General features: G+C 46.7%; 1 protein-coding gene across 1 annotated transcript in view; it reads left to right on the top strand.

Annotated features, from left to right (window-relative positions):
• The window catches only part of LOC108804416 (probable G-protein coupled receptor 22), a 124,205-nt gene that overhangs the window by 106,755 nt on the left and 9,953 nt on the right, over nt 1-7,497 (top strand). The window contains exon 3 of the mRNA XM_018576137.1: nt 5,247-5,387. The gene's annotated coding sequence lies outside the window, so the exon portion shown is untranslated. The remainder of the gene's footprint in view (nt 1-5,246; nt 5,388-7,497) is intronic.

Raw genomic sequence — 7,497 nt, 5'->3', positions numbered from 1 at the left:
CCCCCCCTTTTATACATGAGCATTTTCAGGCATTTTGCATGCTTTTTCCATGTGTTTGTAAGCTTCAGGTGTTGGGTATTGGCCAACGGAAAGCAGCATCTACTGTGACATCACATGTTGTCATCATGCTTGTATCTGCTTCCTGGTTTTTCCGTGGGTTGTCCTGGTGTCTGGTGCTATTGGATTATTACAGTGCATGGTGATACCTCTGTCCAATGGTGCCACACCCCAAAGTCGTAAGTGTGTACAAAAATGGAAGAAGGTTCTATTAGATCTCTCAATCCAAGTAAACTTCATGCCCAATTTCTTCCCATGCAGGGCCAATGCCGCTTGCCACGGTTCTTGTAATGGACATCTCTGAGGTCATAAAGGATCTTGTGGGCCCTCACTAGCCAGAATACGTGAGCAGAGCCAGCAGCTTATTGGCTGCTGGCTCTGGTCGTACGAAGATTTTCCGGCCGGCTCCTTCGATCAGCTGATCAAGGGATTCCAGCCAAAAGTGTGCCGACAGCGGCACGCACTGTGCAAATTTTGGCTATTTCCTCAAGAACAGAATGAAATTCGCACAGTATATGGCACCTTTAGGCACAAAAGCATGCTGTCCTGGTCTCACAATTGTGCAACTACACCAGATAAACCCAAGATGCCTACACTTCCCCTATGTCTAGTGTTTGTGTTCTGGAGCCCATACACATGCCAACTCAGGAACCCAAGTTCCTCATATCACAACCAGTCACCAGGAACACACCAGGTATCCGCATGTTATATGCTGGATTGCTCCCCCATGACATGTAATGTCACCAAAGTTGAGGTATACACGTATTAGCCCCTCCATGAATCGGACTCTCAAGCAAGTCCGTGCCATACAAGGTACCATGGACGGGCACAGTGGCATGGGGGCACTCAGCATCAACACCACAACCCAACCCTGGGAAGGCAGGATCTAAAAAACGACAAAAAAGGACATTTTCAGTTTTTCCAATAACAGCATGAAAAAATGCTTCTTCACCCGGTGGTGGCAGTTAGGGAGTTAATAAAACGCCTCTTCAGTCCTAGTCACTGGACGCCCCACCTGGATTTACGGCTTAATAACCATTCAGTTTTCTTCCTTTTATCTTTACATGAAAGCTTGTGAAGTCCCCGGTGATGTTATAAAAGAAATGCGTTTCACCGATTGCCAGCTTCTCCAGAAAACTCCCCCATCCCCCCAAATTAAAGCTGGATAGGGCAACGCAGTGGCTTAGTGGTTAGCACCTCTCCCTTGCAGCACTGGGGTCCTTGGTTCAGGATGCTATCTGTATTGAGTTTGCATCTTCTCATGTGCTTGCATGAGTTTCCTCCCGCACTCCAAAGACATGCTGGATGGGTAATTGGCTCCTATATGTGTGCACAATAGGGACCTCAGATTGTAAGCTCCTTGGGGGCAGGGACTGATGTGAATGTTTGGTATACAAAGCACTGTGTAGCTTGATGGTGATCTAGAAATGCCTAAAATAAAAGATATGTGAACTTCCTTGACATTTATGACACGGCTTGTTATGGCTGACACCTGTCAGAATGCAAAATCTATTTTTGGAAAGAAGGGAAACAAAAACATTAAATGGCAAAATCCTGTAATTGGTTAGACTCCAACTCCCCAGGGATGTCCCTATAGTAAGCCTGAGGCTGGTTAACTCTTTGGGTCACATGGAGGGGCAGCAAGCTGCACAATGTTAGCAGTGTGCCTGCCATCCCCTTTCCGGCCAGTGCCCCCAAGGGCCAAACACATCTCCCTGCCCAGCTCTTAGCAACTTGGGACACTCTGGCCTCAGGAAGCCAAAAGGCTAGGGACCTCCCTGAGCCCCCCCTCAAAACAAGTTCAGGGCTCATTGGTGCACTGAGCTGCGTTGATTTGAGTTGACTAAAGCAGGCTCATCGCAAGGACACAGCAGAAATAAATAGTTGTCTATGTGCTTCGTTCACGCCAACTAGTGCGTGTGGCACGGGGGCCTCCCGAGGCCGGGTGTCACCCAGAGTGGAGACCAGGTGACACCCCACCGTGATGTCATTGCGCATGCGCGTGACATCGCCACACGCGCGTGCAATGATGTCATCGTACAAGCGCAGTCATCTTATTGACGCCTGCCGGCGGCCATCTTGCTGATGGACGCCGGCAGAGAGAGGAGGGGACGGTCACCCAGCGGGATGCAGTATGCGGCCGGGTCCCCTCCTCTCTCCTGACACTGTCGGGCTGCCTGACTTTTCAGAGGGGGGGGCTGTCAGTCATTTTGGTGTCCCCCCCCGCCCCGTACCCCCATTGTGACGCCACTGGTGTGGCATGCTGCATATTTATGCAAAAACACGATACGACATGCATCAGTGTTTTCCACGTGCTGTAGTGTATAGCAGTGAATAAAGTTTTAGTTTAATAGAAAAAGAAAAAAAAAATGCATTGCAATGCATTGGTGACAACAGTGCCCATGCTTGTGTAACATGTGTTGAAATGGTCACTTGTAGTCTCCATCAGAAATCCATGTGACCGGGTGACAACGCAGAAGCCGAACTGACACACATGGGCTGAGTGTTGTCCCCCTATAACAGGAAATGCTTGTATGAGAACCTTCATGGCAGGATCACGGGGGATTATTTTAACAAAAGCTGCAGATTTAATAAAATATTGAAAATGACTTTTAAATGGACATGAACGTCTTAAAGCTTAAATGAGATCTAAGTGATTGAGATGATGTCTCCTTTAACGCCTTGCTGCACCAGGTCCTGTGCGGAGGACAAAATGGGAAGAAGGAAAAGGAAATAATAAATAGTCCAGAGGTTAGTAAATAGAGCCGAATCCCCCCCGCTGGATGTTCTACTTCAAGGCGGGTGATTCTACGTACAGAAATCCTCCTGAGACCAAGAGAAGGTTCCACACTGAGCTGACAGGTTCACTTTTATCCCGTCCCGTCCCCTGTACTGTCTGCCAAAGACTCTGAGAGAGATGAAGGCAGCCGGACCTTCTGTGAGATACTCGCTAATATCGCCCACTGTAGCCAGAGCGCTGTACTGTGCACACAGCTAGAAAAAAACATTTATCAGTCATATCTACTGTGTGTCCTCTTAATGCTCTGTTAGATGTATATATATACAGTTATTGCCAAAAGTATTGGGACGCCGGCCTTTACACGCACATGAACTTTAATGGCATACTAATCTTAGTCCATAGGGTTCAATATTGAGTTGGCTCCGCCCTTTGCCGCTATACCAGCTTCAACTCTTCTGGGAAGGCGTCCACAAGGTTTAGGAGTGTGTCTATGGGAATGTTGGACCATTTGTGAGGTCAGGTACTGATGTTGGAGGAGAAGGCCGGGCTCGCAGTCTCCGCTCTAATTCATCCCAAAGGTGTTCTTTCAGGTTTTATCGGGTTGAGGTCAGGACTCTGTGCGGCCAGTCACGTTCCTCCACCCCAAACTCCCCCATCAATGTCTTTATGGACCTTGTTTTTTACATTGGTGCGCAGTCATGTTGGAACAGGAAGGGGCCATCCCCCAAACTGTTCCCACAAAGTTGGGAGCATGAAATTGTACAAAATGTCTTGGTGTGCTGATGTCTTAAGAGTTCCCTTCACTGGAACTAAGGGGCCAAGCCCAACCCCTGAAAAACAACCCCACACCATAATCCCCCTCCACCAAACTTTACACTTGGCACAATGCAGTCAGGCAAGTTCCGTTCTCCTGGCAAACCCAGACAAGTCCATCGGATTGCCAGACCGAGAAGCGTGATTTGTCACTCCAGAGAACACGTCTCCACTTCTCTAGAGTCCAGTGGCGGCGTGCTTTTCCAAAAATGTTTACGTTTAACATCTAATATATAGACTGACTTTAACAGATAAAATAATATGTTTATATCTTTGACCCCAAAGCTTCAGATAACAATAATACATGGGACCTTGGGGGTATGTCATTTATCGGATTTCTCTTTGCAGTGTCATGTGGTTATAGCAGAACTACATTAAAAACATTCTTAAAGTGATATTAAAGACAAGATGTTGTTAAGCTTTCAGGTGCTGATTGAATCACTTAGAACGGACGCTGCTCCTTGATTTTTAAATGTTTTAGTTTCTTCCAGAATCAGCTGGTTCCCTGAGCACTGGCCCTGATATCCTGTATTAGGATGGCTCCTTTTCCTTGTAGGGTCCTGTAGAGCCACCCTTGTGTGTGTTAGTAAGCTGTGTGTGTCTCCACAAACACACAGGACAACAGGGCAAGACACTCCCTGCCCCCCACACTTCTCATTTCCCCCTCCCACTTCTCATTTCCCCCTCCCTTCTCCATGCTAGTAGAGTGGACAGCTGCTGGAGACTACTCGGTCCCTTGTGATTTTGCACTGGACAGGAAGTTCAGGGAAGGGGAGCTAAAAGAGTTGGAGCAAGATGATGACTTGAGAATTAATGTAAAAAAAAAAAAATACTTTGCAGGGCAAATTCAGGATTCATTACTAAAAAAAAAAGATTGAGAGTTTAACCTTCCTGGCGGTAATCCCGAGTGTGGCTCGGGGTTAATTTTCAGTAGCAAAAGCGGTAACCCCCGAGCCACACCCGGGATTACACTGTAGCGTCACTTACCTTGTCCCTACGAGCCGCGCTGTGTCCTGCGGCCGATGCCGGCATCCGTCTTCCCTGCGAGGGGGGCAGAACCGGCGGGAAATTCAAAAGTGAAGAATAGAAAGAAAAAAAAATACTGACATAATCAGACCGCCAGGGAGGTTAATACTACTTTAAGTCTAGGTCTTTATTTGTAAAAAAAACAATACAAGTGGGTTTAAATACAGCTACCATAAGTGCCTCATATCTATCTGTATATTAGCTTCCTGGAATCATCTGCAGAGCATGATTTAGACTGGGAGGGAAAGCGGTATCAGGCAAGCAGGAATTTCTCCATCGGTGGGCTTGCAATGGAGCGGTTCCTCTGACAAAGGAGAACGGCTGTTAAGTTTCTGTGGCTTGACAGCAAAAAATACTCTGTATAGCTTTACTCTGTACAATGTTGAATCTTACTCAGGGGCGGGGCTGGTGATGTCACAGCAGCTGACATAACTGCATTCTTATTGTTGCACACATCTGCAATGGAGAGAGGCTGTGCTACTTTGCTATTTAATAGAGCCTGGCGGTCAAGTTAGCAAAAAAAAAGAAAAACCCTCCCTTCACAACTGTTATACGGCTGTCCACGCCATTGATAAATGTCACCACATTACTATTATTTTTTTCTGCACAGGGGAAAATAAGAGCCACGACATGGATTCAGCTCAGGCCCAGCTGTTGCAGTGATGGAGCTGAAGACGTGCCCCAAGGCCAAACAACAGCAATCTCTCGCACAGCCAGCCAGGACGTCCCAGCAAAAGCTGAAGCACATACAGTGAGTTGGATTCCCCCCATTTAAACTGTGTCATCTGTAAAAATACATATTATTATTATTATACAGGATTTATATAGCGCCAACAGTTTGCGCAGCGCTTTACAATATAAGGAAGACATTACAATCACAACACAAGTCAAGACAAGATGGTAAGGAGGTCCCTGCCCGTGAGGGCTTACAATCTGAAAGCGGAGGGGCCAGTGATACATGAGGAGGTAGCTGTGTGGGGATGAATTGTTTGAGAATGTGATGGTTCAGTGGTTAGTTTGAGGTGAGATACATCATTTATATAGACTATAAAAAATATATCAAAATAATCAGTCATATAAACTGTTAAAAACAACATAAAGTCAAATGTATTTCAAACAATTATAGTTCCCCAGTAAGATCATCCCTACAATAACTTGCTCATATGCGTGTGTTCTTTGTGCTCGCGTCTGTGTTTATGCATGCGAGAGCATTTCTTGAAAACACACGGAGACGCAAACCGTCTAAAGCACCAAACCCAAGTGCATCTCTTGCCTTTTGAGTGCCAGAGAAATTTAGGTCAGCTCTAATCCAGGCTTAAAATCAGAAGCAGAAATTGTTTCTTAGAAGAAATATAGGAAGTGTACAGTATGCACCAAGGAGCTTGTGCGTCGCTCCCGGCTATTCGTCAACTGCTCATCCTTTCTGTTTCAGAAGAAAGACGTGCAAATAAATGCATGTATGCTCTGCGTATTCCTCCTGCTCTTTTCCATGCACTCGGAGGAGAATATACCGCAGAAAGTCTTATGGCATCAAACGGTCTTTTTATAAAATGCTCAATTCTCTGACTGCGGAGAAAAAGTAAAAGCCCCGTATATTACATCTGGGATGGCAGCTATGAAATGACATCAATCTGTCCAAAGTTGAACTGCAGATATATTGGCGCCATTGTGTATGAAAAATTATAAAAATCATTAAATGTATTTTTAATTATGGCTGCCATAAGTATCTGAATTGATCTCAGGCTCCTGTAAACCCCTGCACAGTTGCACTTAGGATGGTTTTTGGTTATCTTACACATAACAGTTTTAGGGCTCATTCACACGGGTATGAACATCTGTATGGTATGCATGCCATGGGCGTCCCGAGGCCGAGTGTCACCCCGCCGTGTCATCATCGCGCGGTAGAGAGAGGAGGGGACGTTCACCCGGCGGGATGAGGTATGCCGCCGGGTCCCCTCCTCTCTCCTGACACTGAGACCGAGTGCCCGACTTTTTAGAGGGGGCGACACCAAGATGACTGTCAGTCATTTTGGTGTCACCCCTGCAATGGCGACACCCGGGTGCGGGCCGCACCCCCCTTGTGACACCACTGTGCACGTCCATGCAGAGACCCAAGGACGCCCATATGTGAACCAGGCCTTAATCAGTTTTTTTTACACCTTAGCAGCTGCTGTTTCCAGGTTTGTTTGTAAACAAATGTGATCACCATGATTGGCTGCTATGACCATGCCGATTGGCTCCCGAACATTGATTCCAGAACGTGGTTGATGCTCTGGGAACTAATTGCCAAGGATGCAGCGTTTGCCGGGGAGGACGCCTATGTGTTAATATTTTTGATCAGCGAATCTGTAAAAATAGACCAAAAAGAAAAAACAGCAAGGGCTTATTTTTTCCAGTGATCCTTGTCGGCTACTGTCAGGTGCGCGTAGACGGATGACAGTAATCCTGAGCGCCAAACAGAAGCCTTAGTGCCAGATGGTCGGCCTGTCTTAACAATAAATGTGTCGAGCGTGCCCGCTCCTCCTGCCCGCTCCTCCTGGTTGTCTTGTATGGACAAGATACACGTTATGAATTTCTACGAAAGTCGACCTACGCAGGGCAAGCCTTACGGCGGTGTTGTTCTACGCCGTGACATACTGCCCGCCTCGGAATAAACAATAATTGGTGTATTTAAAGGTCAGGTCTTTCTCGAGTCCATTTTTTGTGGAGTGGTGCTGCGTTTATGCAAATGAGGCTGAGTCGCCGGCGATCGAGGAGTAATTTTGCAGCAGGCGAAGTTGGCCCTGAAGACCAATCAGGCTTCGCTGTACTCTATAGATTAGGAAGAATCTGACTGGTTCTCTTTAAAGTGGCCCTGTCAG

This window comes from Nanorana parkeri, unplaced genomic scaffold (assembly GCF_000935625.1).
Source record: "Nanorana parkeri isolate BGI_ZX_2015 unplaced genomic scaffold, ASM93562v1 scaffold56, whole genome shotgun sequence".
Taxonomy (NCBI): domain Eukaryota; kingdom Metazoa; phylum Chordata; class Amphibia; order Anura; family Dicroglossidae; genus Nanorana; species Nanorana parkeri.
The sequence above is the reverse complement of the archived record's forward strand: the minus strand, read 5'-3'. Positions and strand labels throughout refer to the sequence as shown.